The sequence below is a fragment of the Pleurodeles waltl genome, chromosome 4_2, assembly GCF_031143425.1.
Source record: "Pleurodeles waltl isolate 20211129_DDA chromosome 4_2, aPleWal1.hap1.20221129, whole genome shotgun sequence".
Classification (NCBI taxonomy): domain Eukaryota; kingdom Metazoa; phylum Chordata; class Amphibia; order Caudata; family Salamandridae; genus Pleurodeles; species Pleurodeles waltl.
Genome location: NC_090443.1, coordinates 757,024,757 through 757,044,372, shown reverse-complemented (window position 1 = coordinate 757,044,372; position 19,616 = coordinate 757,024,757).

The window sequence follows — 19,616 nt, the reverse complement described above, 5'->3', positions numbered from 1 at the left end:
GGGAGGTATGAGTGTTTTTGCAGGGTGGGCAGGGTAGGCCTTGGGGGTGGAAGGGACGGCCTGGGATCTCAGTGGGTGCCTCTTGCATCTGGAATGAGGGTGGGGGAACAGGAATAAGGTTTAGACCTAACAAAAATAGTTCTTTAGAGACACAGGAATGGTCCTCAGAAGAGGGTTGGGATTTGGAGGTTGAGGGAGTGGGTGTATGCTGTGTGGGTGTGGATGTTGTGGGAGAATGCTTATGGGAGTATGCTTGTGTGTAGTGGCTGTCTGTTGGATGGGTGAGTGTGGGTGATTGTGTATCTTTGGGGTGGAGGGTAGAGGTGCTGGGAGATGTAGTGGTGTATGGATATGTGGCTACTGGGGCAGTTACTGCAGTAATGTTGGATCTGTTAGATGGCTGTGTGTCTGTAGTTGTGGTGTCAGTGGGTGTGGTTCTTGTGGTGGATGTCTGGGGGTCTGCTTGGGTGGTGTCTGCTGGTTTGATGGGTGTGGCGGGTGTGTCACTGACTGTTGGTGTGGTGCCTGTGGTTATGGTGGTTGTGGTGTGTATGATGCTTGGGGTGGTGGGGGTGTCAAGGGAAGTTGTGACTGCTGCTGTGTCAGTAGGTTGATGTTGTTTGTGTGCATGCCAGTGTGTTTTGTGCTGCTTGTGTTTGTGTGTGCTCCTCTTTGCTGTTGTAGTGGATGTCTGCAGATTGGTCTGTGTGCTATGGGTAGGTAGGGGAAGGGGTCATTTGGAGTGGAAAGTGGAAAGAGGGAGGTAGAAGGGGACGGAAGGTGGTGGGTGACTGACTGCCATCAGTGAGGTGGCCAGATTCTGAAATGATCTCTGTAGGCCAGCCATTGCCCCATGAATGTCTTCCAGGAATGCGTTGGTTTGCTGGAGTTGGGTTGTCAATCCATGGATAACATTCACAATGGCTGACTGACCCACAGAGATGCTTCTGAGGAAATCAATAGCCTCCTCACTGAGGGCAGCAGGTGTAATAGGGGCAGGGGCGGAGGTGCCTGTGTCGCAGGAGATGTTCACCCTCTTGGGTGGATGGGCATGGCCAATTAGGTGGGGAGCAACAGGGAGGGCGGTGTTAAAATGGGGGTGGAAGACAAGGATGCTACTGGGGGATTCCCCGATGGGTCCACCACCACCAGGGAGTGTCCACTGGAGGAGGAATCCGATGATATTGATGAGGATGTTCTGGTCTCCTCTGTGGTCCTCCCATCTCCATATGGGCAACTGTGTCCATATGTGTCAGTTGTGTCTTGACCCAAGGTCCCGTGGCCAGATGCATCCCCATTCCACTGTGCCCCATCTCTTTCGCCTCCTGGTGATGATGCTTCAGAGACAATGAGGAATATGGTCCTCACATGTCCAATAACACACTTAAGCAAAAGCTCTGATTAGCAAACATTATCATGATGTCAAGTAGGCCCCAGCACCAACTTTCACTTAAGTGGCCCATACATGTGCCATTACCATATGCATGTATGCCATACGAACTGTCAACCATTGCCCAAAGGAATATCATGATCTCAGAAAACTACAATTGCAGGGCTGAAGTTGTGCAATCACAATAACCAGTGAACAAGTAGGAGAACTCATCACCCACAAAGCAGGTAGCAGACCTGTTACCTATTGGCATACAATTGTAGACCAATGCAAAGTCCAATCCCCCAGATACCACACAAAGGCATGCACACATCAATTTGTCACATATATAATGACAGTACAATAAAAAAATGATGCTCCAAAATTCAGTCATGTTGATGACAAAAGTATAAAAATCTGGAGAAGGTGACATGGAAATACCCATGTCATACTGGAAAAATATCAACAATTTATACTTCATTAAGTGATATTTCTCCCAATAGACTCAAGGAGATAGTATCAGTGTAGTACAGAGAGGCCACATAGATGGCATGGAAATGACCACTGTAAACATGTCTAATATGTCAGGGAGATATGTCCCCAAAATACACCAAAAAATGAATGAGCAGGCCCCAGGCTAATGCTCACTAATGGCTGGCACACCTTAGAATGACATACTCTGGGTGCATCACTTGAAGCCATTAGTTCATTGCACGTTGGAGAGTCATAGAGGTTCCAACATGTTGCTCAAAGGGAAACTACATTACTGTCCCCATCATGTTTATGCAACCCAGATGTCTGTCAGTGGATGAATGCCTGTACACAAACACAATGGCCCTCATTACAGCCCTGGCGGTCAGTGTTAAAGTGGCGGTAATACTGCTAACAGGCCTGCGGATAGAAAAATGGAATCACAACCATGGCGGAAATCACCTACACAGATAGCCACTTTAACACTCTGACCGCAAACGCCGTAGCAACAAACACCGCAGCGGTCACCGCCAACAGACAGGCAGAAGACAATGTACCGCCCACACTATTACAAGGCACCAATCGTCCAGTTTTTCTGGGGCAGTACCAACGCCATCAAAAGCACGGCGGAAACAAAACACAGAAGGGAAACCACTCACCTCTCGACAATCAACGAAGAACCAGGACACCATGGAGCCCGAGTTACAGGTCCTGCCTATGTTGCGGTATCTATTCATACACGATGAAGTGGAAAGAAGGCGGCGGCGATGATGACGGTGAGTACTGCACCTAGCACACAGGAGAAGGGAGGGGGGGAAAGAGAGTGACAAACACACGCAAAACGTAACATCCCCACCACCACCCTCACCCACAACACCATACACACAAATACATGCAACAACATTACATATACACCCCGTAACCTGCTGGAAGAACACAAGGACAAAAGGAATTGAGTCAAATCTTTCATATATTATACATATAGATAAAGTAAACGATTGTAAAAACCAGTATATACACATATTTACAATATGTACAGAAGGCCGTACACTATCCTTTGCAGATGTCCATGGCCCAGTGGGCAAAAAAATCAGGGACGAAGCCCACACATGACACCTGCCTCAAAACGGAGAGAACACTGCAGGGGCATCAGGATGAAAAAAATAACAGGCACCTCAGGGGGAATGGGAGGGGGCACCTCAGCCGGATGATGGTACGACGCCACTGCTCCTTGAGGGGGCTCCATGCTGTAGGAGGCTGGCCTGGCTTGTATTGGGTACCAGAGGTACTTACACCTTGTGCCAGGTCCAGTTATCCCTTATTAGTGTAGAAGAGGTGTTTCTAGCAGCTTAGGCTGATAGAAGGTAGCTATGGCAAAGCAGCTAAGGCTGAACTAGGAGACATGTAAAGCTCCTACTATAACACTGGTGTCATATGCACAATATCTTAAGAAAACACAATACACAGAAGTACTAATGTCAGGATACTTCAATTCGATTTCCTCAGAAGCAGAAGATAACTCCTCAGTCCCGACCTGAGCTACTCACAACTAATTAGAATCCTTCGTGCTGAGTACCCCGGAGGGGGAAAGGGGAATGGGATTGTAGAGAGACTTCCACAGAGATGATGAACGTCAGTACTCAGTCTGCCTCTTCACGTCTAAGATTGGATGCAGCACCTGCAAGAGTCTAAGTCGCAATTACGAGGGACATACAACATCAGTTTTACACTTTCTACTCTTAACACTTAATTCTCTTTAATTCTATTATTTCTTCACTCTCCCCAAGTTCTCTGTAGCCTTGCTTTTCTCTATGAATGATAAGCTCTTCTTAAAAATGCTTAATACTGATTCTGGAAGAACTTCTCAGAGATTGGTTTTATGTTGCTATATATATATATATAGTTGGTGATAATGCGTTCTCCAAATCAGCTGATGTTAGTTGGTTTCTACTTTACATTAGAGAGTTCAATTACGTTTATTGCATTGGTAATTCTTGCTTGTGAAAGTTTGTTTCTCCTGTCTTATTCTGACTTCTGTCAATACTTGTATTTGTAAATGCTTGTTTATAAAAGTTTGCTTCTTCTTTCTTACTTCGACATGTGTTGATAACTTGTATTTGTAAATGCTTATTTATTAAAGTTAGTTTCTTCTTTCTTACTTCAACATCAGTCCATAACTTGTATTTGTAAATGCTTGTTTATTAAAGTTTGTTTCTCTTTTAAACTCTACTTTGGTTTATTACCATTGCATTTGTAAATGCTTACTTGTTAACATTCATTTCTCCGTTAAACTCGGCCTTCGTTTATAACTTTGGTATTTGTAAATACTTGCTTGTTAAAGTTCGTGTTTTCTTTTGACTTTGGTATCTTAAACAGGAACCTTGTAAACATAAGGTTTATTCATACATTAAACTCTGTAGCCTTGCCAAACCTCCACTGGAACGGTCTACTATCAAACTCCTCAAATAAACCTTGACAATATTTATCACGTTTTCTGTAAAATAGTCTTCAAGTGTAATTTTACCTCACAGGAGTTTCTGCTCTGAAGTGCGCTCTCTCTCCACACAGCTGATTCCTGTCAGACCTCAGTTGAAGTGCCAAGCTTCCAGCTGGTGAGCTCGTAACCTAGCAACCAACCGATTGCAAGACTAGAACTGTAACTAATCTTCAGGACTCTGACAGCCATCCTGAATCTTCCTTTCTTGATTCTTCCTTTGAAATAAGGGTAAGATTACTCTGCAAACCTTCTTCCAGTTTGGGCTTTGCTGTCTCCACTGAGGATATCTCTTTGCTTTTCTCAAGCATTTCTTTGATTTGATTTGGCAAGTTTGTGTGGTCATGACAACAAAAAATAAAGGTACTTTATTTTTATGACAATATGCCAAAAGTATCTCAGTGAGTACCCTCAGTATGAGGATAAGTTATATACACAAGATATATGTACACAAACCAAAATTATGCAGGTAATAGCAAGAAAAGTAATCAAGCACTGTAAAATTACAGTAGATTGCAATAGGAGCACATAGGTATAGGGGCAACACAAACCATATACTCCAAAAGTGGAATGCAAACCACGATTGGACCCCAAACCTATGTGAGCTTGTAGAGGGTCGCTGGGACTGTAAGAAAATAGTGAGGGTTAGAAAAATAGCCCACCCCAAGACCCTGAAAGGTAGGTGTAAAGTGCACCTACTACCCCCAGAGAGCACGGAAGTCGTGATGGGGGGATTCTGCAGGAAGAACAAACACCAGCAATGCAACAACAGTGGATTTCCAGAACTGAGTACCTGTAAGACAAGGGGACCAAGTCCAATAGTCGCGACAGTGTCGAGAGTGGGCAGGAGCCCAGGAAATGCCAGCTGAGGGTGCAAGGAAGCTGCCACCTGTTAGAAGAAGCTTGGAGTTCTGCAAGAAAGAAGAGAGCTAGGAACTTCTCCTTTGGAGGATGGATGTCCCACGTCGTGATGAAGCTTGCAGATGTGTTTCCACGCAAAAAGACAGCAAACAAGCCTTGCTAGCTGCAAGGGTGCAGTAGAGGTTTTTGGGTGCTGCTGTGGCCCAGGAGGGACAAGGATGTCACCAGTTGGAAGAGGAGACATAGGGGGTGTCCAGCAATGTAGGGAACCCTCACAGAAGCAGACAGCAAACGCAGAAGTACCTGAACAGGCACTTGGAAGTAAAGTAAACTAGAGTCCATGCGAAGTCACAAAAGGGAGTCCCACGACGCCGCAGGACCACTCAGAAGGTTGTGCACTGCAGGATAGAGTGTCGGGGACCCAGGCTTGGATGTGCACAAAGGAAATCCTGGAAGAGTGCACAGGAGCCGGAGCAGCTGCAAATCACATGGTACCCAGCAATGCAGTCTAGCGTGGGGAGGCAAGGACTTACCTCCACCAAACTTGACTGAAGAGTCACTGGACTGTGGGAATCACTTGGACAGAGTTGCTGAGTTCCAGGGACCATGCTCATAGTGCTGAGAGGGGACCCAGAGGACCAGTGATGCAGTCTTTTGGTGCCTGCGGTTGCAGGGGGAAGATTCCGTCTACCCACAGGAGATTTCTTCAGAGCTCGTGGTGCAGAGAGGAGGCAGACTACCCCCAGAGCAATCACCACCTCGAGAAAGCCAGCAGGATGAAGCGATACAAGGTTGCTAGAAGTCATCTTGCTACTTTGTTGCGGTTTTGCAGGTGTCCTGAGCAGTCAGTGGTCGATCCTTTGGCAGAAGGTAAAGAGGGAGATGCAGAGGAACTCTGATGAGCTCTTGCATTCGTTATCTAAAGAATTCCCCAAAGCAGAGACCCTAAATAGCCAGAAAAGGAGGTTTGGCTACCAACAAAGGAGGATTGGCTACCAAGACAGGTAAGAGCCTATCAAAAGGAGCCTCTGACGTCACCTGCTGGCACTGGCCACTCAGAGCAGTCCAGTGTGCCCCCAGCACCTCTAAATCCAATATGGCAGAGGTCTGCGACACACTGGAGGAGCTCTGGTCATTCCCGTTTCCTTTGTCCAGTTTCGCGCCAGAGCAGGGCTGGGGGATACCTGAATCGGTGCAGACTGGCTTATGCAGAGATGGGCACCATCTGTGCCCATCAAAGCATTTCCAGAGGCTGGGGGAGGCTACTTCTCCCCAGCCTTCACACCTATTTCCAAAGGGAGAGGGTGTATCACCCTCTCTCAGAGGAAATCCTTTGTTCTGCCTTCCTGGGCCAGGGCTGCCTGGACCCCAGGAGGGCAGAAACCTGTCTGAGGGGTTGGCAGCAGCAGCAGCTGCAGTGGAGACCCCGGAAAGGGAGTTTGGCAGTACCCGGGTACTGTGCTAGAGACCCGGGGGATCGTGGAATTGTCCCCCCAATGCCAGAATGGCATTGGGGTGACAATTCCATGATCTTTGACATGTTACATGGCCATGTTCGTAGTCACCATTGTGACGCTATACATAGGTAGTGACCTATGTATAGTGCACACGTGTAATGGTGTCCCCGCACTCACAAAGTCCGGGGAATTTGCCCTGAACGATGTGGGGGCACCTTGGCTAGTGCCAGGGTGCCCACACACTAAGTAACTTTTCACCCAACCTTCACCAGGTGAAGGTTAGACATATAGGTGACTTATAAGTTACTGAAGTGCAGTGGTAAATGGCTGTGAAATAACGTGGATGTTATTTCACTCAGGCTGCACTGGCAGGCCTGTGTAAGAATTGTCAGAGCTCCCTATGGGTGGCAAAAGAAATGCTGCAGCCCATAGGGATCTCCTGGAACCCCAATACCCTGGGTACCTCAGTACCATATACTAGGGAATTATATGGATGTACCAGTATGCCAATGTGAATTGGTCAATTTAGTCGCTAGCCTGTTAGTGACAAATTTGGAAATAAAGAGAGAGCATAACCACTGAGGTTCTGATTAGCAGAGCCTCAGTGAGACAGTTAGGCATCACACAGAGAACACATATAGGCCACAAACTTATGAACACAGGGGTCCTGGCTAGCAGGGTCCCAGTGGCACATAACAAACATACTGACAACATAGGGTTTTCACTATGAGCACTGGATCCTTGGCTAGCAGGATCCCAGTGAGACAGTGAAAACACCCTGACATATACTCACAAACAGGCCAAAAGTGGGGGTAACAAGGCTAGAAAGAGGGTACTTTCTCACACATGCCCACTGCTTGCTCCTGGGGAGTGCAAAGCCACAGTCTCTCAAGTCTCTCAAGTGGGTGCACTGCCCACTGATTGGTCCTGGGGAGTGCAAAGCCACAGTCTCACAAGTCTCTCAAGTGGGTGTGTTGCCCACTACCTGGTCCTGGGGAGTGCAAAGCCACAGTCTCTCAAGACTTTCAATTGGGTGGGTTGCCCACTGCCTGGTCCTGGGGAGTGCAAAGCCACAGTCTCTCAAGTGGGTGCACTGCCCACTGCTTAGTCCTGGGGAGTGCAAAGCCACAGTCTTTCAAGTCTCTCAAGGGGGTGGGTTTCCCACTACCTGGTCGGGGAGTGCAAAGCCACAGTCTCTCAAGTCTCTCAAGTGGGTGGGTTGCCCACTGCCTGGTCCTGGGGAGTGCAAAGCCACAGTCTCTCTAGTGTGTGCCTTCTCCACTGCTTCTGGAGGGGGCTTTGTGCCCACAGTGCTTCATCCTGCCAAGGACTGTGTTAGTGGATGTTTTCCTCCACTGGTTCTGGAGGGGGATTTGTGCCCAGAGTGCTTCATCCTGGCAAGGACTGGGTTAGTGGATGTTTTTCTCCACTAGTTCTGCAAGGGAGTTTGTGCCCAGCGAGCTTCATCCTGCCAAGGACTGGGTTAGTGGATGTTTTTATCCACTGGTTCTGGAGGGGGCTTTGTGCCCAGTGATGCAGCACTTTGGGTGTGGCAGTTGCCTTCATCTCACCTGGGTGTCTCAGCCACGCTTTGTACCTGATACTCCATGGAGGCAGACCCACATTCCATCCTGCGGCGACTTAGGCTGCCAATTGCTGGTTCGTGTCAGTGCTGGAGGTGGTGTCTCAAGTGTTGTGTCCAGGGTCCAGGACGTCACCTGCAGACGCTGCACACTGGGGATGCTGCTGACGGCCGACAGAGTGGCATCGGATGTGCACGTGGCGGTGCTGATGGTGGTGCAGGCGGCGGTGGCAGCGGCGGAGATGCTGCCAGTGCTGGCCATGGTGCAAGTGACAGTTGCGGTGGATGAAGACACTATACCATCTCTGGCAGCCTCGGATGGCTGAGGATGCTGCAGACTGATGTTGTGGCAGTGGTGGTGCAGGTGGCAGTGCAGTTGGCGGCCGTGACTGTGGTGCATGTGGCTGCCATCCCGGATGATTTGGTGGTTACAGCCTCTCACCAGGTGACATTGTGCCCAGAGGTGATGTGCCCTTTGGCTTATGGCCCTTCCCCATCTTGACAGTAGCTGCAGAGACCTTAGCACTATCCACTTGGTGTTCGAGTGAGGCCTTGCTGGGTGGGTGGTGTGACTGTCCCCTGCTGGAAGCCGGCCCCTTTTTGACCTTTGCAGGTGGTGGAATAGGATGGTCCTTCTTGTCCATTGGTGGCACACTGGCAGCTCTGACGGGTGCCCCCTTAGACCGTCCTGGAGTAGCAGGGACCACAGTGGATGCAGATTTTCTGGCTGAGGTGCTGGGCTGGGATCTAGACATCTTGGCCCTAGGGGAACGATGGGGGGAGGTGTAGGGAAGAGGTCAAAGTTAGCTAGGAAAACGTTTTTTAGACACATTGGGACAGGAAGATGGAGGGGGTTTGGGAGTGGAGGAAGAGGTAGTGGTTGTAGGAGGTGTATATCTGCTGAGTTTTGGTGAAGGTGCATGGGTTGGAGGCTGTTGTGAGGTGGATGGCTGTTGAGTGGGTGTGTGCCTGTGTTTGTGTACTTTGGGAGGAGGGCTTACAGACACACTGGGAGAGGACACAGGGGACGTGTGCATGGTTGTGGGGGTGGTGATTGCTCGTGAGGGGTGTGTAGGGATGGGCGTGCTAGTGATGGAGGTAGTGGCTGATGATGTAGTGCATGCAGGTCTGAGTAGAGATGAGACAGGGAGGGAGGTGGATGACATGGAGGAGGGGGACACAGTAGAGGAAGTGGATGTTGGTGTGTCTGCATGGGTATGGTGCTTGTGTGAGTGCCTGTGTGATGTGTGGTGCTTATGTTTACCTGAGCCACTTTTGTGTGTTGATGTGTGTGCATGCTGGTCAGAAGGTGTGCTTGGGATAGGCTGAGGTAGAGGGAAATGGGTCTGGATAGAGGAAGTTAGAGGTGGGAGGCTGGACACAGGGACAATGGCTGCCATCAGTGCTGAGGCCAGAGCCTGAAATGCTCTATGTTGGGCCGCCACGCCAGAATGAATGCCTTCCAGGTATGCATCTGTTTGCTCCAAATGCCTCTCGACACCCTGGATGGCATTCAGAATGGTTGACTGGTAGATTCCGAAGATTCACCCTCCAGGGCCATGTGGGATGCAGCTCTCTCCGTTGCCGGTGCCTCTGCTCCTCCGCCAGATAATGCTAATGCACACAATGGCAGGGTGACAAAACTAGAACGGGGGGAGAAACAGAGAAAGCACAAGGTCAATGCCAGCAACACCACTACTGTTGGCGGACACACAGGAAGCAGCCCTATGCACTAGGCCATGCACTAGCAGTTAGTAGGAAAATCACCTGCCCATATGGTACTATGCCTAACACCATTTGCTGCACACCTGGAACCCACAGGAGCCTGACTAGTTGTAGATGTCCACTAACACTATTGGGGGTGGAGTGTCTCAGAGCCTGCCTCACCAGGGACCTACCCTACCTAGTTCGCCCTGGCCTAGGGAAACCACAGCCCACATCCCTCACCCAGACACTTCATAAAGCGCACAGAGTCAGCTGAATGACACTGTATTCACCCACTTGTGACTGCTGTGATGCCCTCAAGGACTCATCCAACTCCGGATATGCCACCACCAGGATCCGGCACATCAGGGGGGTCATGGTGCGACGGGCACCCCTTCCATGTTGGGAGGCCATCCCCAGCTGGGCCTCCACCGCCTTCTTGCTCCAGCGGCGCAGGTCCTCCCATCTCTTGCGGCAGTGGGTGCTCCGTCTATGATAGCCCCCCCAGGGTCTGCACTTCCTTGGCGATGGCATGCCAAATACCCTTCTTCTGGTGGGCACTGACCTAGAGGAAAGGTACAGGATGAAAGGAAATTACTCTCCCGTCGGGCCATCATGCTCATTGCTCACCAGTTCCTACCCATGCCCTGACACACATACACACACCATCCTCACATGCAGACCTCAGCCCCCCCCACATGTATCTTCCATCCACACCACTCCAAACAGGCATTGCCCATGCATCATGCTCACAGTGTACTCACCTGTTTGTCTGGAGGACCGTAGAGTAGCGTGTACTGGGAGAGGACCCTATCCACCAGTTTATCCATCTCCTCTGCTGTGAAGGCAGGGGCCCTTTCCCCAGACACATGAGCCATTGTTGCTTCCAGACACAGGTCACAGCAGCACTTTCAGTGTAGGTCCTCTCCTGTTGAAGGTCAGGTATCAAGTGATTGAAGCAATAGAAAATGGCGGTCACGTCCGCGGCGGTGCGTACCATCACCGCTGGCATATATCGTCATTGGCTCCTGGAACCCATAGGGCCCAATGATAACCAATGCTAAATTGTGCGGCGGTCTTCAACCGCCTACTGCGACGCTGCAGAATGCCAGTGCAGTTATCTAATTTCCCCTTGTACATGCTTACAGGTCAGGCAGCCGCCATTTCAGGGGGGCACATGGCATGGCACCTAATTGTGTTACAGCACTGTTTGACAGATATACGGACAAATAACGACACACATGGATTTACTCACAATACTGAAAACACACTTGTGCAAACTATGTGGTACATGACCCTCTGCTCACCATTCTCCTGCATAGGGCACATCCACTGGGGCAGATGATGAGATGGCGTCATCCTACTGTGTACAGACCCCTGGTGGACCTGTCAACAATGGAAGACAGACACATCATTATCACCTACAGACTTGATCGTTGCACAATCCAAGACGGAATCACATGACTCCAGATTGGTATGTGATTCAAGGGTGTTTATTTATGGGCTATTGTTTATAGGGGTATGTGGAAGGAGCTGGGGTAATGGTGGAGGAAGGTCCATAGTAGAGTCCAGTCTCTTGGTATCATAGGTGCATTGTCCATTGGGGCACAGGAAGGGGAGCAATGTCAGTTCAAGGATGGACAGGGTGAGAGAGTGGGACAGGAGGGTGACATTCAGGAGAATCTTATTTCCTGGCGGGGGTCTTGGCAATGTTCTCTGTCTTCAGCCTGGATCGCAGGGACTGTTTGCGGGGTGGTTCTCCTTCTGCAGGGGGTGGGGTGCTGGTGGCCTGTTGTTCCTGTCCACTAGCGCCGGAGGACGTGGAAGGCTGTTCATTGGTTGGGCTAGTGTCAGGGGCCCGGTGGTAGGCCACTGTCTCCCTCATGGTGTTAGCCATGTCTGCCAGCACCCCTGCAAGGGTGGTGGTAATGGACTTCAAGTCCTCCCTGATCTACAGGTACTGTCCCTCCTGCAGCCACTGGGTCTTCTGAAACTTGGCCAGTACCGTGCCCATGGTCTCCTGGGAATGGTGGTATGCTCCCATGATGTTGGAGAGTGCCTCGTGGAGAGTAGGTTCCCTGGGCCTGTCCTCCCGCTGTCAAACAGCAGTCCTCCCAGCCTCCCTGTTGTCCTGTGCCTCTGTCCCCTGAACCGTGTGCCCACTGACCCCAGGTCCCTGATTGTCTTGGGTTAGTGGGTTTTGCTTGGTGTCCCTGTAGTGGTGGACACACTGCTGATTGACGTGTCCTGGGGACAGTGGCATGGGTCCGCTGGGTTGGTGCTGTGGTGGTGTTTCCTGAGGGGGGAGGTTCTGTGGTGGTTTGGGACTGTGGCAGGGGAACCAACTGTCCAGAGTTCCCTGATGGCCCGGGCTCGTCATCTTGATCCAGGCGTGCAGAGCTGCTGTCATCACTGTGAGACTCTTCTGTGGGGGGACTGGATGTGGCTGGCACCTCCTGTACGGTGACGTTGGGTAGGGGTCCTGTTGGGGTGTAAATGCATTGTTATTATACCTCTGTGTGCCATCTTGTGCAATGGGTGTGTTTTCCTATATTCCTGTGCTTGCACTGTCGCCTTGGCCCTTGTGTGAGTGGTGATTGTGTGTCCCGAGTGAGTCTCTCTACAGGGCATGCTTTGGTGATGAGTGTCCATGCAGGTCTGTGATGGGTGTCCATGCATTGTTGTTGCATGCAGGGCTTGGTATTGGGATGTGTAGGTTGTGATGGTGGGGTATATGTGAGGTGTTGGAGTGATGGGGGTGAGGGTAGGGGTAGGAGATAGTGATGGCATGCAGGCAGGGTGTTGGGGATATAGAAGTAAAGATATGACTTACCAGAGTCCAGTCCTCCTGCTACTCCTGTGAGGCCCTCAGGATGCATAATTGCCAAGACTTGCTCCTCCCATGTTTTTCGTTGTCGGGGAGGAGGTGGGGTCCACCGCCAGTCCTCTGTACGGCTACCTGGTGTCTGAATACCACGGAACATACCTTCCCCTGTAGGTCGTTCCACCTCTTCCTGATGTCATCCCGTGTTCTTGGATGCTGTCCTACTGTGTTGACCCTGTCGACAATTCTCCGCCATATCTCCATCTTCATTGCAATGGATGTCTGCTGCACCTGTGATCCGAATAGCTGTGGCTTTACCTGGATGATTTCCTCCACCATGACCCTGAGCTGCTCCTCAGAAAACCTAGGGTGTCTTTGAGGTGCCATGATGTGGTGTGAGTGATGTGTGAGTGATGTGTGATGCGATGTGTGGGGTGATGTTTTGGGGTGTGTGGTGTTTTGTGCGTGGATGGTGTATGAGTGATTGTGTTGTGTGTCTCTGGAGGTTGGTGTGGTCTTTGCTTTTCTCTCTCTCTGCTTCTTCAAAATTGTTCGGTGAAAGAGGTTGTGGGTAATTTGGGTGTGTGTTTTATAGTGGTGTGAGTGTGTGGGTGTGGTGTGTATATGTGTATCAGGTGTGTGTATTTTGAATACCAATGTATTGACACCCATCACAAAAGCATACCCAGCATAGGGGAACTAACAATCCCACAATACATCACCTTACACAACCAAAGATGGCAGGGCAACAGCAATGATAGAGGGGAAGTTAGGGATGTACAAAATGTCACAGAAATGAAGCATAATACATCACTTACATCCCCACAGGTGCCTCAGCCAATCTCAGCGGAGAGGAGGTGCCACGACAAACCAATCTCCCAATAGAATATGCCCCCAGCGATGACAGTAACTCTGGACTTCTGGATCTGGATGAACTACCTGGCCCATCAGGGACCACTGGTCAGTCGGTCACCACAGCCCACTCCCAGTCAACCACAGAGCCTCCCCATCAGTATCTAACACCACGGCACCCAACCAGCATACCCACACCTCTGTCCCCAGGACACGTCAATCAGCAGTGTGCCCACCTGTACAGGGAACCCAGTCCACACCTCGCCCCCAAGACAATCAATAACATGGGCTCAGTGGCAGTGGGCACACCATTCAGGGGACACAGGCACAGGGCAACAGGCACACTGGAAGGACCACTGTGCACCAGGGGGAGAACAGGCCCCTTCCTATGGCTCCTTGGACACTGGAGCTGTGCTACAAACAGACTGGAACATTACCATGGACTTTCCTCTACCATCACCCCATTCCATTGCACTTTCCCATCAATTATTTGCACTACAATAAACACCCTTGAACACAACTTGAGTGAACTGTTTTATGTGCTGAAAATGTGCATTTATGGGAACAGTCACATCTAGTGCAAATGATCTGAACAGTATGATGGCATACAAATAATGACCTGTAAACACATCAGGACACTGTTGTCATATCACCAACATCTGTAAAATGACAAGCCATAGGTGACAGTAAATTCAGATGCAAAGGAAGTGAATGTTATCATGATACAGCCACACAGATAAATTAATTTTCAGAGTAATGGTCAGTTCCACTGTCTCACCTGTGTGTTATTGAAAGTATTGACTTATAACTGATGTTCTGTTGTCCAAATCCTCTTCCTCTACCTCCTCACCCTCACTGTCCTCAGGGTCCGCTGATGCCAGAGGGTCATTTCGAGTCTCTTCTTTCTGCAGCAAAGGCACGTGTCATCTGAGGGTCAGGTTGTGCAACATGCAGCGTGCCACTACTATCTGGCAGACCTTCTCGGTGAGTAGCATAGGGATCCACCTGTCAGATGCAGCCATCTGAACCTGCCCTTTAGGAGGCTGAAGGTCCTTTCAATTATTCTCCTGGTTCACCCTATGTGCATCATTATAACGGTTCTCAGCCCCTGTCCTGGCATTCCTCACAGGGGTCAGGAGCCACGATAGGTTTGAGTAGCCAGAGTCACCTGCAAGTACTGAGGGACGTACATTAGCCTTACACAATGCTATGGGGATAACACCTGAAGGCATACACTGGCATACATTGGTTGGGGACTCTGGCTCACCTAGTAGCCACACACTGTGCCTCTGTAGTTGGGCTATCACATTTGGGATGCTGCTATTCCTTAGAACGAAGGCATCATGCACCGACCCAGGATACTTGGCAGTGACGTGGTAGATGTACTGGTCCACCAGACACACCATTTGCACATTCAGTGAGTGGAAACTCTTCCGATTCCTGAACACCTGTTCATTCTGGCAGGGGAGGGGGACAAACACAATATGTATACCGTCAATCGGCCCAATAATATTGGGTATATGTCCCTTGCATAGAATCCTTCCTTCATAGTGGCCAAATCTTCCACCTGGGGGAAAGTAATGTAGCTGCACATGCGTTTCACCAAGGCAGACAATACCCTTTCCAGCACGATTGAGAGCATTGGCTGGGACATTGACATTCCTACTGCCAAGCCCACTGTCACTTGGAAAGATCCAGTTGCCAGGAAATGGAGCACTGCTAGAACCTGCACAAAAGGGGGATCCCACTTGGATGATGGATAGCTGATATCAGGTCAGGTTCCAATTGGGTACACAGTTCTGTGGCCTTGTCTAGTCTATAGGTGAGTATTATGTGCCTGTCCTCTAGTGTAGCCAAGTCCACCAGGGGTCTGTACAGGGGAATTTGTCTTCTCCTCTTATTCACTCGCAGTGGTAGGTATCTAAGGAACACAAGAGGGAGTAGGCTGTCACATTTTGAACAATGGAACCACAGCCTCAGTGTGCATTCAGCATTAATGTGATAGGACAGTGGGAATGGCAATTTATGTGCAATTTTCAGCAATGATGCAGTTATGCAAGATCTGAATGTAGTCCACCACCATGAAATGGCGACCACCTGTCCTGTATGTAGGGACAGGTGGAAGTGAGGTAACTCCGCCGACGTTTGACGTCGTGGCCGAAGGTGGCCTTGCACCGCTGTGCAATTCCTCATTGGCTAATATGGGGCTCCATGGAGTACAGTGGCCAATGGGGATCAGCGGCAGTGGTGATGCTGTACCCCGCCACGGACGTGACCGCCATTTTCTCTTGATAACCTTACTTGATTTCTGTCTTTCCACAGGACAACATCTACACTTCGTGTGCTGTTGTGACCTGTTTCTGGAACCTACCATGGCCCATGCGACCGGGGAAAGGGCCCCTGCCTTCACTTCGATGGAGTTGAAGCACTTGGTGGATGGGGTCCTTCCTCAGTATGGACAGCTGTCTGGGCCTTCAGACCAACAGGTGAGTACACCTTGGGCACAATGCATGTGGGAAGGTTGCATGGAGATGTGTGTGCAGGCATTGTGTCATTTGTGGGGGGGATGTCTAGTGGTAGTGTAGATGGTTTACGCAGGGAGATATATGTGCCAATGGAGTTAGAAATGAGATTTGTGGGCCATAAGTGTGACAGGCTGGATTGTATGTGTAATGCCGTCCTCATGTCTGTATTACCGCTGCAGGTTAGCACCCATCAAAAGAAGAGATTGTGGTGTGCCATCACCAAGGATGTGCGGACCCTAGGGGTCTACAGCAGGCGAAGCACCCACTGCAGGAAACGGTGGGAGGACCTGAGATGCTGGGCACCGAAGATTGTCGAGGCCCAGCTGGGGATGGCCTCCCAATGAGGAAGGGGTGCCTGGCGGAACCTGACCCCCTGATGCCCCGCATACTGGCAGTAGCCTATCCAGAGCTGGATGGGCCCTTGAGGGCATCACAGCAGCCACAAGGGAGTGAATACAGTGGGCATTACCACAATAATTGGTAGGTGGCATAGGATCCGGGTGGTGGGTGTGAGTTAGTTGATGCCCCTAAATGCCAGGGCAGACATTGCAGCGTGATCCAGCTAAAAGGTAATGGGTGTATGGCAAATGCAGGTAACCTAGCTCAGTTGCATTCAATGTCAGTCAGGGCTTTGTGGGTCCCACGAGGGGTGCAGTTGGTGTTGTTTGGCCCTCATCTTGCTGTGGCATATAGCCAATTGAATGCCAGTGCAATGCTCAAGCCTGATCCCTGTGTTTGACGGTGCTGTGTATGCCAACTGTGGTGTTAATGCTGTAGTTGACCCAGTGCTCCCTTTCTCTCCCTCACCCTTATTCTCCTTCTGTCATCCTGTTCATGTGTGCATTACCATCATCTGGCGGAGGAGCAGGGGTACTGGCGACAGAGAGAGCTGCATCCCACAGGACCCAGGAGGCAGAGTCCACCGACGCCGAGGGAACACTTGGGACTGAGGGAGAGGGGAGCACCACGGCAGAGACAGCAAGTAACAACACCTCAGTGACCATCCCAGCTGCAGGTATAGCTGCCACCCCCATACCAGCACAGCCCTCCGAGTAGCCCCTCAGCAAGTTGCCCATGCCCGCTCACCCAGGAGGGTGGGCATCTCCTTCTCCCCAGGCACCTCAGGCCCTCCCCCAGTGAGCCCTGCTGCCCTGAGTGAGAAGGCTATTGACCTCCTGAGATCCATCTCTGTAGGGCAGTCAACCATTGTGAATGCCATCCAGGGGCTGGCATCCCAGATGTAGCAATGCAATGCATTCCTGGAGGGCATCCACGGGGGATTGGCAGCCCAACAGAGATCGATTCAGGCCCTGGGCTCTTCTCTGATGGCAGCCATTGTCCCTGTTCCTATCATCCCCCCTCCAACTACCACTTCCCAGTCCCAGTCTCCTCAACCCCAACCAATCCCATGCACACATACAGACGAGCATGCACACAAGACATCACACAAGAGTGGCACAGTCAAGCATAGGCACCACACTTCAGTCAACAAGCAGTCACACAAACAACAGGCAGTTCCAGACACATCCACATCCACTGCCTCTACTGTCTCCCCCTCCTCCTCCTCCTCCACCTCCCTCACAGTCACGTCCACACTAACATCTGCATGCACTGCTTCAACAGCCACCACCAGCATCACCACACCAAGCAGCACACACACCTCACTAGCAGACACCTCCACAACATTCATCCATGCGTCCCCTGTGTCCTCTCCGACCCTATCTGTCCCCCCTCCTAAAGGACACAAACTTAGGTACTCAGACACCCAACAGCCATCCATCTCACAGATGTACTCCTCCAACAACCACTCCCTCTGCCTCCACTCCCATCCCTCCTCCCTCATCCCACCCAACTTGACCTCTTACCTCCCCCCAGTCCTGCCCGTAAGAGCAGGGTCCCAATGACCGAGCCCAGCACCTCAGTCAAACAGTGCACAGGGACAGTGGAGGTACCTCCTAGTCGTGAGGCAAGACAGTGAAGGATCCCACTCCACCAGCCAGGAAAGTGAAGGATCCCACTCCACCAGCCGGGAAAGGGAAGGATAATACTCCACCAGGCAGGGAAGTGAAGGATCTCACTTCACCAGCCAGGAGGGGTAAGGTTCCCACTCAACCACCAATGACAGAAGAGGTTCACACCCAACCACCAATGACAGAAGAGGTTCCCACTCATCCACCAATGACAGTAATAGTTCCCACTCATCCACCAATGACAGAAGAGGTTCCCACTCAACCACCAATAACAGAAGGGGTTCCCACTCAACCACCAATGGCAGTAATGGTTCCCATTCAACCACCAATGAAAGGCAAGAAGCCCTCACCTCCAGCTGAGACACAGCAACCCCCTCCTCCATCAGAGGCTGCCCAAGAGACACCTCCCCCAGCAGAGACAATGCAGCCCTCACCTCCAGCCGAGGATGCCCAGGAGACACCTCCTCCAGTAGAGACAATGCAGCCCTCACCTCCAGCAGAGGCTGCCCAGGAGATACCTCCCCAAGCAGAGACACAGCACCTCCAGCAAAGGCCATGTAGGCCACCATCCAGGGACTATTGTACTAGGAGTCCCCTCCAGAACCAGTGGGCAAGTTCCCCACCTCAGAGACTGTGACCTTGCACTCCCAAGCAATATGAAATGGGCATGGAGCCCCCTCCAGAACCAGTGGGAAAGTTCCAGACTTCAGCTGAGGTGCCCCCCAACCCCTTCCCCCCTGAGGTGCCTGTCCAATTCCGAGATGTTGTCCCTACACAGTTTTGTGCAGAGTTAGTCAGGATCAAGTTGGGGCTTGGACTGTGCCCTGTGGCCATGTGGGCCTTATGTACTTTGGACTGGGCATTGGCCCTTTCTGGACAATTGTTCATATAACTTTGTTCTCCAATTACAATCTCAGTGCTGCCGACCTATAAGTCTTGTATTATTATGCCGTGTGTCCTGTGCCATTGGTTTTCCTCTGCAGCTCGTTGTGTGTATGGTGTGTGTGTGAATGGTATGTGTCATGCGTTTGCCTGTCACTCTCCTTTTCCTCCCTCCCTCCCTTGTGTGCTAGACAGCTGTACTCACTGTCGTCGTCTTCGTTGGTGTTCCAGGTGGAGCATGGCTTAGAAGCACATCAGGAAGACTTGAAGTTCCGGTTCCATGGCAGCATTGATTTTCTCGGTGTCTCTGTTGGTGAGTCTTTGTTCTTCTGTGCAGTGTTTCTGCCAGGCTTTATATGGTGTTGGTACCGCACTAGAAATCATGGTGGTTTGCAGTGCCATGATATGGTGGGCAGTACCTTCTCTTACGCCTGGTTGTTGATGGCTACTGCCGTGGTGCATGGTGTTAAAGCCCTGCCGGTTGGTGTGGTACATTGGCTGTCCATGGGAGTTCTCACCGCCATGGTCTTAATTTGCCAGTAATTACCGCCAGCCTGTTGGCGGTATCACCACCACTTTAACAGTCACCGTCAATGCCATAATGACCACCATAGTTTCTTTGAGA